This window comes from Miniopterus schreibersii (genome assembly GCF_964146895.1).
Source record: "Miniopterus schreibersii genome assembly, chromosome: X".
Lineage (NCBI taxonomy): Eukaryota > Metazoa > Chordata > Mammalia > Chiroptera > Miniopteridae > Miniopterus > Miniopterus schreibersii.
The window spans coordinates 10,053,819-10,072,548 of NC_138104.1; the positions used below are offsets into that span (position 1 = coordinate 10,053,819).

General features: G+C 39.2%; 1 protein-coding gene across 10 annotated transcripts in view; it reads left to right on the top strand.

Annotated features, from left to right (window-relative positions):
* ENOX2 (ecto-NOX disulfide-thiol exchanger 2) overlaps positions 1 to 18,730 on the top strand; it is a 300,480-nt gene that overhangs the window by 98,391 nt on the left and 183,359 nt on the right. The gene's annotated exons all lie outside the window — the stretch shown is intronic.

The following is an 18,730-nucleotide window of genomic DNA, read 5'->3' on the forward strand; positions in this document are numbered from 1 at the left end:
GGTGCACGGGACAAGGCTCTAACCAACTGAGCCACCCAGCCAGGGCTTTTTCCTGTTACTTTTACATTTAACTTACAACATAAAACATGTTTACAAACATATAACATCATATCTGACTCTTAGATCATAGGTCTTTCTGCTTATAAATCAAGATTTTTAAAAAATATACTTTGAGTTTTAGAGAAAGAGAGAGGAAGGGAGAGGGAGACACAGAGAAACATTGATGTGAGAAGGAAACATCAATAGGCTGCCTTCTGCATGCCCCGACCAGGGATTGAGCCCACAACCCAGGCATGCGCCCTGACCTGGAATCAGACCTGCAACCTTTCTGTGCAAAGGACAATGCCCAACTAACTTAGCCACACCAGCCGGGGCAAGATATTTTTTTAAATTTTTATTTATTTTTTATTGTTGACACTATTACAGATATCCCCCATTTTCCCCCGCTTTGCCCACCTCCACCCAGCCCCTAGCCCCACCCCAGGCCTTCACCACACTATTGTCTGTGTCCATGAGTTATGCATATATACATACAAGTTCTTTGGTTAATCTCTTCCTTTCCTCCCCAACCCCTTCCTCTCTGAGATCTGTCAATCTGTTCCATGCATCCATGCCTCTGGACCTATTTTGTTCATCAGTTTCATTTGTACATTAGATTCCACATATAAATGAGATCATGTGATATTTGTCTTTCTCTGACTGGGTTATTTCGCTTAGCATAAAACTCTCCAGGTCCCTCCATGCTGTTTCAAAGGGTAAGAGATCCTTCTTTTTTACAGATGCATAGTATTCCATGGTGTAAATGTACCACAACTTTTTTATCCACTCATCTACTGATGGGCACTTGGGCTGTTTCCAGATCTTAGCTATTGTAAATTGCACTGCTATGAACATAGGGGTGCATATATTCTTTCTGATTGGTGTTTTAGGTTTCTTAGGATATATTCCTAGAAGTGGGATCACTGGGTCAAACGGCAGTTTCATTTTTAATTTTTTGAGAAACCTCCATACTGTTTTCCATAGTGGCTGCACCAGTCTGCATTCCCACCAGCAGTGGACTAAGGTTCTCTTTTCTCCACACCCTCGCCAGCACTTGCTGTTTGTTGATTTATTGATGGTAGCCATTCTAGCAGTTGTGAGGTAATACGTTATTGTAGTTTTAATTTGCATCTCTCTGGTGATTAGTGACATTGGGCATTTTTTTATGTCTATTTGCCATCTATGTCTTCTTTGGGAAAGCATCTATTTAGGTCCTTTGCCCATTTTTTAATTTGATTGACTGTCTTCCTTTTGTTGAGTTGTATGAGTTCTTTATATACTTTGGCAATTAACCCCTTATCAGGTATATCATTGGCCAATATGTTCTCCCATACAGTGGGTCCCTTTTCATTTTGATGATGGTTTATTTTGCTGTGCAGAAGCTATTTTAGTTTGATGTAGTCCTATTCATTTATTTTTTCCTTTGTTTCTCTTGCCCTAAGAGATGTATCAGTGAAAATTCTGCTACGTGAGATGTCTGCAATTTTACTTTGTATGTTTTCTTCTAGGATTTTTATGGTTTCACAACTTACATTTAAGTCTTTTATCCATTTTGGGTTTACTCTTGTGTATGATGTGAGTTGGTAGTCTAGTTGCATTTTTTTTTGCATGTATCTGTTCAATTTTCCCAACACTATTTATTGAAGAGACTATCTTTACTCCACTGCTTACTCTTGCTTCCTTTGTCAAATACTAATTGAGCATAATGGCATCAGTCGATTTCTGGGGTCTCTCTTCTGTTCCATTGATCTATATACCTGTTCTTGTGCCAGTACTGGGGTATAAATCAAGATATTTGTTAACTACAAGTTTGGAATACAAAAATACAGTAAAACATTAACTAGTTGGAGCCCTCAAGAAAATAGTGATTCTTAGAGAGCTGTATTTTCTGGACCCCTGGAAACGCATAGTATATAGCCAAGGAACTGGCCTGAGTCCTAATCCCAGGCCTATCTCTGTCTGTGGCCTTGGTTTGGTTCTTTAACCTCTCCGAGATTCACTTTCCTCAACTGTAAAGTGGAAGTGATACTAAAACCGACTTCTTTATCTATGAGTCTGTTTCTATTTCATTTGTTAATTTATTTTGTTCATGAGATTCCACATATGAGTGAAATTATATGGCACTTGTCTTTCTCACTGGCTTATTTCACTTAGCATAATACTTTCAGAGGAGCGGGGTGTTACAGGGCTGAGAGAAAAAGGTAAAGGTATTAAGGAAAAAACAACTCATAGACACAGACAACAGGATGGTACCTACCAGAGGGAAAGGGGTGAGGGTGGAAGTAGAAGAGGGTCTAGGGGCAATAAATGGTGATGGAAGGAGACTTGACTTGAGGTGGTAAACGCACAATACAATATACAAATGATTTATTATGGAATTGTACACCTGAAACCTATATAATTTAAATAACCACTGTCACCCCACTGATTTCATTTTAAAAAAGTAAAAATAAAAATAAAACCTACTTCTTAGCATTGTTAGTTAAATTTAATGAAATTATACAGGTGAAGAGCTTAGCATGATATCTGCATATATTAATCACTGAATAAATGTTGCTTTTATTTTATTATTATCATAGGATAATATGTATTTCATCTTTTTAAGCATCACATTTTCAGGTTAACCATTATGGCTACAAGTCATATAAACTTATCTTCCATTTTAAAATAAATTTATTTTTCAATTACAGTTGACATACATTATAATATTAGTTTCAGGTATACAACATAGTGATTAGACATTTATACACCTTACTAAGTGATCATCCCCTATAAACTTATCTGCCTATTTAAGGCATATATTTAACATAATCTAAACTTCGCTTGATCATTTAGAGCAGAGGTGGGGAATATCTGGCCTGAGGGCTGTATACAGCCTGCAGAATCATTTGGTCTGGTTCTGCCAAGGCAGCCACAGGCGGGACTCGAAATTCAATAGATCTAGGAGCTTTTTTCATAGCTAATTTTTAAGTTGATAATTTTGTATGGCCCGCAAATGATGTTATAAATATCCAAGTGGCCCTTGGCGGAAAAAAGGTTCCTCACCCATGATTCAGAGACACAATTTTAGTCATTAGCTATTGTACTGCACTATAATACTCTATTATAGTTTTCAGGGTTTTGTAAGGAATATAGGTCTTGTAATTCTACACTAAATTGTCCTAGACTGGTGTTTTTTTATTTATTTACAGACACATTTTACACATGTCCTGTCTCCTTTCTGCAGTCTGCAGTCACTTCTAGTTTCTCTGTGTCCTTTCAAGTAGCAGCCCGTTTTCTCCTAATCAATTAGGAACTTTAAAAAGCCCACCAGCTCTCCAAATTGGTGTTACAGATTAGTATGTTAAGTAAGAGTTAAATCAGCTGTAAAAGAACCTGCTATGGAGAGAGTTACAGGACTTAGGGTATCAACTTCAAGACATCTGTGTTGGTTGCTCTAAGACCTTTTTTGATCACTTACTAGTTTTTCCACTGTGTTGGTGATAACTGATGTGCTAGTTTAGAGTAATACCTCCTGAACTGTTTTTAACTCATGAGGGAAAGAAGATATGCATTAATCTGAGCTGTGAACTAACTTTAAACAATTGCAGTTTTATTTCTAATGAGCATATTCAGTTAGACCAAAGTATCTGTTGCTGATATAGGATTTTAGCAGTAGATTATGCTAATCTATAATTAGCCGAATCAATTTGCATTCAAATAATGAATAGGCTGAAGTTCTTAAAAAACAGTATGTTCTTTAAAATAGGCAAAAAGGGCCCCTGGCAGGCAGAATCAGCTCCCTTGAAATCTTTCTCACTATTTGTTTACTGAACCCTTTCTTTGTAAGTATGAAGGTAACTAGCCCAGGTTAAATTACCACAAATTTCAAATTACTGTAGCCCAAGTTAATGAGGTTTTAATATATAGGGAGTGTCTTATAATTGTTCAGCTGGCAATCTTACAGTATTGTAAATGCACAGATTACTTTATAATAGTATTTTCTTCCTATGCAGTACTAGAAAAAAGGAAGAGGAAAGATATTTTGTAAGCAGAAATTCCTTTTTCCTTTGTCACCATTCCCTGCATCTTGGCAAGGAGGGAAAAAGCTAGGGTTGGAAGTTCTTAAAGGAGCCACAAGCCATTTCAGTTCTAAGCTGAGATACACATGTAGCCATTACATCACTCAGCCCTGTGACCCTTTGACTCAAAGCCCTCCTCTCTCTCCCTCCCCTCCCTCTCTCTGCCTCTTCATCGTCCGCCTTCTCTGTCATCTCAACAAATGAGGGAGGAGTCTTTGCCTGCAGCTCCAGTCACTCACTACAAATTCTTTTTTTCTTTTCTTGTCTTCCTTTCCCACCCCTCCTACCTCATCATTTTCTACAAACTGCCTCTCTTCTTTTATAATAAAAGTAATTTCTTAAAGGTCACTAGTGACCTTCAAATTGTCAAAGTAAGTGGCCTTTTGTCAGGTCTCGACCACCTTGACCTGTTTGCTTCATTTGATGCTGTTAACAACCTCTTCTTTGAATTCTCTCTACTTGTCTCTTCCTTGGCATTACACTTTGCAGGATCATCTTTCTTTTGTCTCCTTCAAGCATTCTTCCTCCTTTTCTCCCTACCTCCACTTTAACTATACGATTATCCATATTTATAGGCGAAGAAATAAAGGTTAAATAATACCCAAAGGTGAACACCCAGCAAGTACTTTGGCCAGGCCTCCAACTCCAAAGCCCATCTCTAACTATTATGCCATAATTACTATGTCTGTAGATATTAGGAATCTGAATCCATTACTAAAATGTAAATTAAACATTGGTGTCACACTAGGGAAATCTATGTTTGTGTGAGAATAAGGTGAGCAGAGCTTGGATTTGATCATTTCTAGGATTCCTCAAAACTCTGAGATGCCATGGTTCTTTCTTTTCAGCTTTTTTTCCTGCTAATCCCCCAAACAAGTCTTCTATTTCAGCCAAGGTTATCTGCTGCTTTCTCCAAATAGGCACTGTGCCTGCCTACTTCACTTCATGCCATTTCCTTTGCCTAGCATGCCGTTCCTTTTCTTGCACCTATTATAATCCTGTCCAACTGATAGCACCTAGTACAAGTCCTACCTTCTCTAAGAAGCCTTCTTGATCATCCTAGTCTGAATCGTTCAATTGTATCTCTGAAACCATTATATTCATATCAATCACTTGACGCTAATTATAGACCACCTTGAACTATTGGTTATCTGTGCATACAAATATGTCTTAGTCCTTCAATTCAGTCATCAGCCCCTTATTAGAAGGGCCCCTGACTCACATGTCTTACATACAATAGATGCTCAAGAAATATTTGTTGATTGATCACATATTTGGCTGAAGAATTGCTTTCTCTTTGCCTTAATCTTCTCTATTACTCTCTTTTCACTCCCAAGGTGGAGCTGTGTGCAAAACTGGGCACTTGCTATCTAATGTTGATCAACTGACTACCTCACTTTTCCCTAAAGGTCAAACTTCAGACATCTATGAAATTATATCCTTAGAGCAACCACACATCAAATCTGGTGCTTATGAAAAGAATTCCTGGCCCTAATGGGATCCTTGCGTCTTTACTAGATGAAACTTTATGAGTGCCCAAGGGAAACTGATAGGTGGAGTTTGGATGTCCTGCCCCAACTCCTTTGTGAAATAGATCAGTAATCTGGATTAGATATTACTGCAATATTTGACCAAAACCTCTTTTTTTGTGTATCTGACTGCTTTGCAGCTTTTATCTTAAGGTAAGCTCAGATTCTTCAGTGTGTTTGCTCAAATTTCATCTTTTCCCCCATGGAAATGTTTCCTCAGTGATGCTGCAGCTACACAAATTGTCTAAGATTGCAGTGATTCCACTCATACAGATGATACTCTATGGCCAAAGAGTAGAAGATTGTTAAACCCTTAACAAATTGTAATTCCAAGTCCCTGTCCAGAAGATTCCAGCTGTCTCCTGGCTTGAGATCCACATGGATTTGTAGGAATAAGAGATATCAACCCTCTTCTCAAATATTTCCACTAAAGTGGAAGAATCCACGAGGCCAACCAGATGATGACAAAAATAGAACGCATTCTTTTAAGAAGCATCATGGTACACTAATACCCAAAGAAGGTGTCAATTCTCTGAAAGGGGGGGATAATTATGATACCAGAGTTATCATCCAGGTGTGAATATAGTCCTGTTTCCATTGTCTTCGCTCATAGGCCTGTACTGAAAGATAGGTTTTCACTTAAATATGTGATGCCTAGTACTAAGCAGAATTGCCAGTATTCATGTAAATAATGAATAGCTAAGCATGAAAAGAGGGATCTTTAACCATTTTCCATTTGCAATAATGACTGAATCCCAAGAGTTCAATATCTGCAGGAAGACCTTTTGATTCAATAATTTTCATTAGTGTAGTGATTCTATCTCAATATATTTTCATATTCATTTCATTTCACAGAAGAGGTTCTAATAACCAGAAAGGAGAAATGACTTTGACTAAGGTAGACTAGCATCACCAGCAAGGTTATGATATGACAAGGACCTCCAGCTTGTATCTAAACTTGATTATAGACCCCTAACTCAGTTCTCAAGGTTCCCTTTAGAATTTCTATAACCAAAATGAGACTTGGCAATATGAAAGACAGTGAACAGTTCCAACACTACTAAGGCTAGATTAATAAAAGGAAGAGGGCCTACAAAGCAGCAAGGAGAGTTTCAGTCAGACAGACGGAAGAACTATATTGGAATGAGTTATCAGGGAAAGCTGTTTAAGCCCACTTGGAAGAGAAATATAAAAATGACATGAGCACTCATCAGCCTGGGAGTACTTTTTTCCTTTCTTACCTAAAAGCAGGACAGTGAACCAAGAAGCTTTTCTATGACACTTACGACCCTTTGATTTACCTCAGAATCACAGGGCTGAGACTTTTATTTCACATGTACTTTGAAGTCCACAAATGAAAGCATTGATTGCTTTTAAAGAAGGGGAAATGCCACCATTTTATATTTTGGTGTGTAGTATTTCTAGCATGTCAGCTGAATTGTAATATTGCGAAAGGCAAGAAGGACTTATTGTTCCTTCAGATAGAATTAAAATAAGAAAAAGAGTAGACTAATAGCCCTACTCAGTTTCTTCAGTCTTTGGACATTTTTATCTGATTACTGTCTCAAGACATAAAACCATATCTTGATAACTAGACAATCAAAAAGGTATTCTGACTTCTTTCTTTCTCAGGTCTGATAGAAACTCAGTATGAATTTTTTCATCTTCAAGGACTGTCAGGAGGAGAGGAGGTTGAGGGTGGTACAAAAGAGGCAGGACAGAAAAATACAAATACCCTCTCTTAAGTTATCCCAACTATTGGCATAGCTTTGGAATGATTTTGTGACTTCATTCCACCTAAGTTTTTAGGAGTTCTTTTCTCAGCAGACACAAAGTGTGAGTCAGCATCACATGTTGGTAACATAGAGTCTAATGGTAGATGTTGAATCATATTTTAGAATTGGAGGCAACTTCGTCTAATTCCATCATTTTCACAAATGAAGAAATTGAGACCTAGAGATGGAACATGGTTAATTCGTGGCAGAACCAGAACTAATTATTACCAGACCTATATAATCATTTCAAGTTGGCTAGCCCTGTGGCATGTGATTGATTCATTTGAACTCCAGAAAGTGTATCTATAACCAAGAGGAGTTGGCTTTCCCATGCTAATAGTATCACATGATTGTAGCAAGCTAACTCAGTGGTATATGAGGTCCGATATCTCCTCTGGGTGTCATACAGGGGGAGACCCTTTGATCTCAAGCTAGAAATGGAGTTTGTGACTGGGAAACACTATGAGGGAATTACTTCTGTAGAGCTAAACTCCAGCAGCTCATCAAATCATAGAAGAAACACTTTGTGACACCCACTTACTTGTCAGGGGAAGCTTTATGTCCCCTGTGCCAGCCCACCCTTAGGGCCACTCCATCCAGATAGGAAAACAGTCATAATCATGTTCTATCTGTGATTTAAACTTTGTTTCAAATATTATTTAGACAATCTCTTTCAGTTTCTTGATTTTTAGGTAAAGGCTTATCTGAAAAAAAAATCAGGTTTAGCTCAGTAAAACTCAATTTCAGAGTAAGAAGATTCTTAGATTTTGTTTTCCTCTCCTCTTAGTTTAGTAAAGTTATCAAAGCAACTGTCGTTCTCGACCTTGGGGCCCGTAAGGGCCTCACTGGCCTTAATAAAAGAAAGGAGAATACTCAGACATGTGAAAAGAATACTGAAGATTGTGACTTTAGTACTGGATATGCCACTTATTGCTACTATTTTGACCCTGGGTAGATCACAGAAAACTTTTTTAAAGCCTCAACATTCACATCTGTTAATTCATTTTTTATTTTTATTGAATTTATTGGGGTTACATTGGTTAATAAAATTATATAGGTTTCAGGTGTACAATTCTATAATACATCATTTGTATATTGTAGTGTGTGTTCACCACTCCCAGTCAAGTTTCCACATCTGTTAAATGAAGAAGTGTTTTGAAAACTCAGATACTACTCTTACAGTCACTGTTGCTGCTTGTTAGGGCTCGAGAGTGTGAGTTGCTTTTCTCCTTCCAGTTCTGCATCAGACTGAGAACAAACACAAAAATCCATGTGAGGGGAAAACGTGTTATCAGTTTTATTATAAGTAAAACTGGATTGAAGAACATGGCTTGAGGCTAAGGCCTAATGAGGCTTCCTACTATTTCCAGCTCCAAATCTATACCTCGATACCTATGGGGAAGACTGGGTCTGCAAAGCACACTACTTACCCTGCCAGTGTCATTGAGAGTGATGGCCTGTGTCACAATTCATTTGGAAGCTAGAAATTAAGAGCAAGGTAGGCCTGCGAGTCTGCCCCTGTTAAACAGCTCTGCTCACTTTGTAAGAGAAAAACGGTCATTTCAACTCAAGGACATTCTGACCTGAGAGCCTGATTGCAGAGGTTAAGCCACGAACGAGCACTTATTTTATTCTGATTTTACTAATCAAATTAAGTAAATCCTCCTCCTATTCCAAGGAGCAAGCAGGGGTGGTGTGAAAGCCCAGAGAAGTTTCTGTGCTACTCTCTGTCCTCTCACAAATAGTGTGGATATTCCCTTTTCCCCCTGAATGATGACAAGTGACAAGAACCCCAGAGTCCCAACATTGGTGTTTATTTGATGATTAACACGTTGCTGACTGGCTGTTTCAAGCCAGAACTCACCCCATGAGGCCTGCTACTTTGGTCAGCAAACTGTTTGAAATTACTTAAATTAATGTAACTGCATTATGTTCGTACACTAATGTATGTACATAATGTAACATGAGTTACCTCGTGACCAGTCAGCAAGTTAACATGACTTTTGATTCCAGAGTGCTATCCTTAGGATTTTTTAAACTAGCAATGACAGACCATTGTGTGGTATAAACAAATAGGGTTGTTCTAATATAAATATGTTACATTTAGATTTTTTAATTCGCCATATGAAAAATCAAGACAAATTTCAGATAGCCAACTTCATATCATCTGATTTACCTCAAAGTAGTACCTTACAGTGAAGAGATTATTTTTTTTTAATCCTCACTGAGGATATTTTTTCCATTGCTTTTCAGAGAGAGTGGAAGGGGGAGAGAGAGTGAGAGAGAGAGAAAAACACCAATGTGAGAGAGACACATCCGTTGGTTGCCTCCTGCACGCACCCTGACCAGGGCTGGGGATTGAGCGTGTAACCGAGGTACGTGCCCTTGGCTGGAATTGAACCCAGACCCTTCAGTCTGCAGGCTGACGCTCTAACTACTGATCCAAACCAGCTAGGACCAGTGAAGAGATTTTATTTTCATGAGTTGCAAGCATGGAACACCTCTGGTGCCATTTCAGCATTGTCATTCACAAGGGTTTGCAAACTCTACAAGTCTTCTTTCTCTTCCACGACACCAAAGTATAATAATTAAAATACTCGATTACTGCTACTGATAATAGCTAATATTATGAAACACCTACTGTGTGCCAGACAATGTATTACAGTATTTGATTTTCATAGCAACTCCTTGATTATCCTCATTTTAATGATAAGGAAACTTAAATGCAGAGAAGTTAAGTAATTTGTCCAAATAGTAAGTAGGGGAAATGAGATACTAACCCAGGCAGAGTAGCTTTAAAGTCAGTGTTCATAATCAGTTGAATCAGAATGGAAATTGTGGGGGAGGCAGGCATCACTGTTATTTAAAAGCACTCCAAATGATTCCAAATGCAGACAGGCTTAAAACCAGGGCAGCGACCCCTACTGCGTCGAGTTGAAACAGAACTCGTCTGGCTTGAAACAGGTGTACGTAGGCCACCGTGGTGCAGAATGTTGGCTGTTTGTATTAGCCTCTGGCTGCGTATGTCTAGTCTTCTGTAAAGAACTGAAGTGACAGTGAAGCAATAGGCCAAAAAGGTGGCAAATAAAGTGGTTATGTAATTGTTGACCACTCTAGGTATTTTAACACAGAAAGAAGAGACAATTTTCTCTTTTTCTGTTTTATTTTCTGATATCCATTTATTATCTATTGAAATAAATATCCATGGTGATGAAATTCCCCCTTATTATGGGCTAGGAGACAGTCTTCATTTTTTTTCCTAATCTTCAATTTCCTTGATAATGCGAGCTATTCAATTTAAGCCATACAAGTTGTAGTATTTCAAATTGAGCAATTGCTTATGTAATTGAATTAATTTCCAAATATTTTGCTTGTTCTACATTTGAATTTTAAGCAAAAGCAACTTTTATGTGCAAGCTGATTTATGGAATGTGGTGAGCGACGGTTGATGAGAGTGGTACAGAAAGTCATGTGAGATATGTCCAACTGCTGAAATGGAATGCACCATATTAGGGGTGGGGAAAGCTTTCAGCAGGTGGCATTCCCTAACTACAGTCACTTCCTTCTGTATGTTTGATTCAATAACAATACAGGAGTAGTAACTTTTATTAAACATTGATTACATGCCAGCCACTGTAACCAAGTGCTTTACACATATAAACTCGAGCAGACTTCACAAACAATCTGTAAAGTAGATACCATTTTTTCTTTGCTTATAGGTAACAAAGCAGAAGCTTAGAACTTTGTACACTTTTCTAGCCTACAGCTAGTAAGTAGTGGAACAGGACTTAAAAAGAGGAAGGCAGGATAACATGTGCTCAGAATCCTGGCTCTAAGGCAAGTTATTGCAGCTCTTTTAGCCTCAGTTTCCTCACCTATAAAATAGCGATAATAATACAGAGTGTACAGGTGGTTTAGGGATTAAGTGAGAAAATGGATAAATAGTGCTTAGTACATGGTGTTCTCTTCTTCAGTTAATATTTATTTAGTCTTAATAAATGTGGGGCATTGTGGTAGGCATTAAAAGGACAGCTGTGAATAAGACAAACTCTAACCCTGGCCTTGTGATGCTCACAGTCTAGTGAGGAAGACAGTCATTAAGCAAATAATTATTTGCAATTATGCAAAGTACAATGAAAGAGCTACTGCTTATAGTGAATACTCAGTAAATAAGAGCAAATATTTACTCAGTGGCTATTACGTGCTGGGCACTACGCCAGACAGAGAATTGAGTGCAAGTTCACAATTGGATGAAGAGTGGAAGCATTTTCATGAATTTCATTTCAGATCAGGGTGAGGTTAAGGAAGACATCTTTGCCCCTGTGGTCAATCAAGGAAGCTTTGGAAGGGAGGAGGTAAAATTTCAGAAGATGCTTGGTTGTGTTCACTTGGAAGAAGAGAGATCAAGTTAAGAATCTGCCTTATTTCCCCAAAATTAGTTCCCGGGCATCATGTGAGTCATTTAATGTGAGTGGCATCCCCAGGATGAGTGGCCTTTACATTTGGCAAGATAGTGATTTTAAGAAGCCACAGGGACCAGGCTTTCCCTCTGAGATGAATGATAAGGTCTGAATTTGCTTCAGAACTTGTCATAAAGTCTGAGCAGGCAACAAGACATAACTACATATTCTTTTCAGATGCTGATTTGAATATCATCCCATATGAATATAGTGCTGGGCTTAGAGGTGCTCAGGAGAGGCCAAGCGATGAACCAGGGTGGGCTGCAGCTAGTACCAGGCCTGGGGCTACTTACCAAGAGGTACAGGGTACAAAGTGTCCAGATACTGCTTGTTTGAGTGATTTCAGGAATGTCCAAAGCATGAGCCAAGAGAGGCCGTTTGTATGGAAAAGCCACTGGAAATGGCTTGGGTGGGCCATCAAGTTAGGTGGGGCAGGGTCTCAGGGAATCATCAGGGTGGGGCAGCAGTGTTAGCCAGTTTGATGGAGACTCAGATATGGCCCCAGCCAACCAGCTCTGGATGGGGACATTGGCCTCTGCCAGCACTTCTCTCTGGGAGAAATCGGCCCCTCCAGTCCTCGCCCTGATAATTCATTTCCTCCCTTTATGTTTCTGGTACCTTTCAAGCTGCTGCCCCAGCGCTGAAGCTCAGAATGAGTGAATTCGGTTAAGTCCATGCTCTGGCCCTTTAAGAGGAATGCCTCGGATTCCATGGGTCCTCCGCCTCATTCAGCCACAGTCTGGTTTTAACAGCCAGAAGTTATGGGGACTTTTCTTCCTGGCACTGAAATGATGGGCTGAGGTTTCTGATGTGGGGCTGGGATCCCTCGTTCCTTAGGGAGGACCTCCACAGTCAAGATATCTCTCCTGGCTTTTAACCACACGTGGGTGTGGGACCAGCCCATTCCTACCATTGTCAGTGTGGTTTCTTCTTTATGTCCTTAGTAGTAGGACTTCTGTTCAGCTAGATTTTAGGCATTCTGCATGATGATTGTTTTGTAATTTAGTTGTAATTGTGATGTGGTTGTGGGAGGTTCCGGGTACCACGGTTACTTACACTGCCATCTTGACTGGAACCTATTCTCTGTCTTGATTGGAGTGAGTCAAGTAAAGGTAACTAAGGAACTTGATTTTCTGCCTTCTCTCTGGGCTCCTAGCTGATGAAATTTAGTGTGACTTGGGACTGGAGGCATCAATAGCTAAAAGTCTATTCTACATAACTCTGTAAAGAAGGTCCCATTACTACTCTCATTTTACACATGGGGTACTGGAGTTTCAGAGGCTCAGTGGCTTGCCCAAGAATAGACAACCAGTAAGCTATTCAAGTATAGGTTTTTAGATGACTGGTCCTGTGCACCATGACCCCCTGCTTTCTAAGGTTTCTGAAAAAGGCAGTGACGTGATCTGAGCTATAATTTTAAAAGATACTCTGATCAAAGTGTTTTTATTATGGATTGTAAAGGGGCAGAACTAGAAGTAGAGAAACAAACTTGAAGACTTTTGAAATAGCCCAGTGAAGTGAAATATGGGCCCAAATCAGTATTATGGGAGTAGGAATGGAGAACAGGGGATATAAAAAAGAAATTTATGGAAGTAAATCATCGTGAACCAATATGGCTTAAAGAGTCATAAAGCCTAGAAATGAAAATTATTGGTCCCAGTTATTTATCTTTCAACAGAATATAATTGTCCTCACTTTTACAAATGAGTCAACTGTGATTCAGCCCAAGTGATTTGCCCAAGGCCCCAAACTAGTTTGGGCAGAAAGGAGCTGGACCTCAGAACTCCTTCCTAATACAATCCTCTTTCCACTAAAGCATGGGGTCCCCTAAATCTGTTTTTTATTTATTTGTGTTTTTTTCTCATTTTATTTAAAAAACAGTTTATTGAAGTGCATAAAAGTGCAAATTCATACATGTATATCAATGAACTTTCACAAGCAGCATACTTATGTAACCAGAACTGGAGACAAGGCACAGACCATTTCTGGCACCCCAGAAGACCCTTGTTCCCTTTTCCAGTCACTTACTTCCCCACCAAAGATAACTTCTGCCCTGACTTTCTCTCTCTCACTTTAATAACTGCCTAGTAAGCCATGTCAGAGATTGCCAAATTTACTATTGGAATCCTCCCATTGATGGATATTTAGATTATTCCTATCTTTTGGCTGCCTGAAATAATGCTGCAAAGAACATCCACTGACATGCTTCTCTTTACAAGTGAGCAAATATAACTCTAGAATACAGTCCAAGAAATAGGATTGCAGAGTTGACATGTTAAGAGCTTTCATTTGATGGATATAATACCATAATGACTTCTACAAAGGCTTCACCAAGTTACACCACAACCCCAGTGTTGAGAGGGTCATTCCTTGTATTCTTGCCAGCATGCAGTGTCATCAATTCTGACTTTTTTGCCCATTAGATGAGTGAGAAATTGTACCTTCTTATTGTTTTAACTTGCATTTTTCTAAGGAGTAATGAATTCAAGCATCTTTTTCAAATGTTTTCTAATCCTTTGTGTTTCTTTTATAAATCATTTGTGATATCCTTTCCCCATTTTTCTATGGTTGTCTTCTAATTTTGTGTCATGGAAATTAATCTGTTTTTTGTCAAATGTATTACAGATGTTTTCCCATGCATTTAAACAATGTTTATGCTGTGTCCTTTCACATCAAATTTATTTCTAAAAAGTTATTACTCTTTTGTAGATTCTCTTCTCATTCCTGTTAAGTATGGAAAACCACATATTCTGGATTTTTCGGAGCAGCCTCAGTGTTACATGTTCTATTCCTTTGTCCCCCAAAATACAAGTATATATGTCAAAATGTTACCAGAAAGGGGACCTGGCCCTGAATGGGTCTGCCTAGGGCCAGCCAGTAGTGTGTGGGTTCTTGACTTCATGCAGTAGAAATTTCACAGCACCAGTCCAGGTGAATTTTAGAGGACTTTTATTAAAGCTGGGAACACTGAAACAAGAAAGGGCTGGGGAAATGTGCTCAGGTTGGTCTGCTTTGGCTCACTAAGAAGTCAGAGAAAAGGGGCCTTGGGGACAGGTTCAGGGGCTTTGTCTGCTGCCCATTGCTGCCCTGGGGTCCCTTAGAGTTTAGGAAATGCACACCTGTGGGTAAGGAAGGGCAGGGAAGGAGTGGGCATGTTCCTGGGAAGGAGAGCTCGTGCTGGGTCCTTTGTCTTGAGGCTTTTATCTCTCTCTTGCAAGCAGGAATCTTAGAGGAGGTCTCGGGGGAGGGTTTCAGCAGAATATTCATCAGCTTTCTAGGTGGGCTCCTTCAGGGTCGTGGCCTCCACTGACTGGTCAGTGTCAGGGCAGGGGGTTGTCAGTCATCGCAGCTGGTCTTGGTGTCACCCACCTGGTTTTGCTACTTTTCTGGGTCTGGAACTGAAATGCAACTGAGGCCTAGATGTTATCTCTAAGGAGGTGACCTTCTGTATCTGCTGTAAATTGCTCTGTCAGTTTGTTCAGCTGTCTCAGTTTCCCTATTCCCCTTGTCCTGGCTTACCGGCCTGTCTCAAAATCATGCTTTTGCAATTGTAGAGTCAGAAAATTTAGTCATCCCACCTATAGTGTTTGGCAGTGCAGTTCTTGATCTGTTTTCCAGGCAGAATCCAGGTGCTCTTGGAGGGGAAAGTGTGGTGGCAGGACACACCTGTCTTATAGGTGTGGAATCTGGTATGCGCTAAAGGGAATGTGAATATTGTGTAAGCACTGATGATTCTCAAAACTGTGTCCCCAGTTGTCTTCTGCTCTGCCACTCAGACAGCTTAGGCTCTTTGGAATGTTTGGTTGCCACTTGAAAGTGTTTGGTTACAGCGAAGGATGTCTGGAAAAGTTTTGCCTGCTGTGTATAACAGAAAACGTCACTTCTTCCGTCACAAAGAGAAATCTCTTAAATTTCCATCCATATTCTTTAGGACTACAAAAATTAGTTGTATCTAAGAAATTAAAAGCTTGCTAATCAAATTTTTAAAGCTGTCAGGTTAGTATTTAGCCTATTTATGCAACCAGTTTAAAGCATTCTTAGCAGTGGACAGTTGCAAACAAATAATATGCTAATTTGTTAATTCAGTATTTATTGGATGCCTGCTGTGTGTCAGGTGATATTGAATAGAAGAAACTGAGAGATGAATAAGACCTGGCTCTTGTCTGCAAGGTGCTTACATCTGGTAAATGCAAATTATTCCCTTCCACTGATGCAAAACACATCCCTAGAAATTCTTTAAAATAAAAAAAATATTGGTTAGTTTTTAGTTAGAATTACTTCTGCATTAGCTTGAAAGCAATAAAACCAACTCCAGCCTCACTCAATCAGTACCAGTGTCTGTTTCCTGTTTTTTGTGTGTTTTTTGTCTCTCAGGATCCCATTATTAAGCTGATATGAGCATTCAAGAAAGCAAAAAGATGCCTTGTCCTTTGCCAAAATTTCCTTTGTACAAGTGTCAGTGACACCTTAAAGATATGAAATGGTAAAAATGATCTTGGTTTGGATTACTGGTTATTTAGATGGTAGAAATAAGAGAAAACAGTGATGTAGGGACTTGAAACATGCTTAAGCCTTAAGTGTCCTAAGGAATGGCACATTTTTCACTCATAACTCGCCTGGGGTGATAATTGGATTCCTGCTGCATAGTGAACATGGCTTGAGAAGAAAATGCTCCCCCTAGATTATAAAATAGACAGTGTTCGTACTGTATTTTTAGAATTAATTCAGTAAACATTTGCTCTGATAATTAGACCTCATAGAGCTTCGTGCTTAGTGTACATTTTTATATTTTTGTGTGCTAACTAAAAGTTTCTTAAGAGTAGGTCAGCTTAAAAAGTATCTATAAATATTGGAATGATTATCTTCCCACTCTCTACCCTACCTTCTCACCTCCATCCAAGCTTTACTTGAAGCTTAGACCCAGTGGGGAAGTTCTAAAGCCTAAGAACTTCCAGGATAGCTCTGCAATTTGGAATTTCATCTCTGCCCTCCCCATAGCACACATACTCACACCATTTATCACAATTGTTCTTTGAAGGGATCAGCATGCCTTTGCTTCCAAGAGATCTCCTGAGTTATTTTTGCAAGTTAGCAGCAGCCCAGTAATTCTGTTCCCTTCTCTGTGGAGCAGGTGCTCAAGTCTTTCAGATTCCTTTGGCCACACTTGACTAGTTTTCTTTCAAGACAAGAATTTGTAGCCCTCAGGACCTCCAGAAGAGCCACACTACCCCCACAAGGGTGGGGTGTCCACTGTTATACTGAAAGTTTAGTTAGGAATAAGAATAGAATGAGAACACTCAGTGGATATTGGGGAGAAGGGGTGGGGTGGGGTGGGGTGGGATGAAAGGGGGCACTTAAGAGATTATCTGGTTCAGTGGTTCTCAGTCAACATGCCTGAAGGGTGCATTCACATGCATTTGTATCTGTTTGGCACTAAAACAGTGATCTGTGTGAAGGTATGGTGGTGGCTGGGAACAGGTATTCCTCTTGTAGTGGCTTCTAAGAGTATATTTCCAGTGTGAAGGGCATATGTGTAGATTTTAAGAACTGCCCTCTCCCCCAGCTTTAACTGAAATAAGTTTCCAAACATCATGCAACAGCTCAGTGACAGAACTGTGACTTGATCCCAGGTCTCTGGACTCCCTGTGTTCTCTCTTTTTTTCCATTGTTCTCCACTATGAAATGAAAGAAAGAAAGAAAGACAGCAGGTGAGAAAGAAGGGAAAGGAAAAGAACTGCCTCTAATGGTGTACCTGCCTCCACTATCACTTAGTACATAAAAAGTTTCAAATAGCCTGGGCTCTTACCAGCCACCCTCCTTGAGCCTCGTTACAGCAACACTGGACTCCTTGACACATGTCCTGTGCTTTCAATCCATTCCCTCTTCCCAGAATATCCTCTTTTTTTTTTTAGCCAGGCAAAGTCCAATTTGCTCCCCACAATGAAAATTACTTATCACAGTGCTGCGTTCTTCATGCCAAAGTATCTGCAAGTAGTAGCTTTTGGCTAAATAAATATGTATTAAACTTCCACGATTTTCATTTTATTTGAAGGAAAACATTGCCAGGTCCCAGCTTCAACATGGTCACCTGTACCATTAAGCTTACCCTAATCTCCCAGGCTGAATTAAATTATTTCTCCCATGTTCAAATTATCATTTTGTTCCTCTTGTAGCACTTATTATTTCTATCTTGTATTATAGAAGTTTATATATACATGTAGATTACACTAAGCTTGTAAGTTCTTGAAGGCAAAGATTGTGTTTTATTCAACTTTATATCTCTTTCCTCAGTACCCATCACAGTTCTGCACACATAGTAAGTACACACTAAATGTCCTAAATGATGAGGAATTTTTAATCTTATTTTCATAGGAGTTCTTTTCTGGAACTCAACATATTCCCTGCTAGATTTTCAATTCTTCAGTAACAGAAGCCTTACATTGTTTATTCATTCACTCATTCACTCGTTCATTCATTCATTCATTTTATAAATACTTATTACATAGCTGCTATGTGCCAGACAGACACTGTTTTAGGTGATAGACATATGGAAATGATAAAACAATGTCTGTCCCTGCCCTCATGGAGCATACATTCTAATGAGGAAGACAGATAATAGACATAGATATGTAAGTTCAAGTACTTTGTTTTCTGAAAATAATAATATAGCAGGTTAAGGGTATATAGAATGAACAAGGGCTGCAGTTTAAAGGATGATCAGGGGAAAACTGAGTAAGTGACCCTTGAGCAGAGACCTTGTCTTTCCTTTACAGCACTACCCCAACCCTACCTCAAACCATTGAGTAGCTAGTACAGAGCTAAATATATAGTTTACTGCCTTTAATAATTACTGACTTCTACAACAT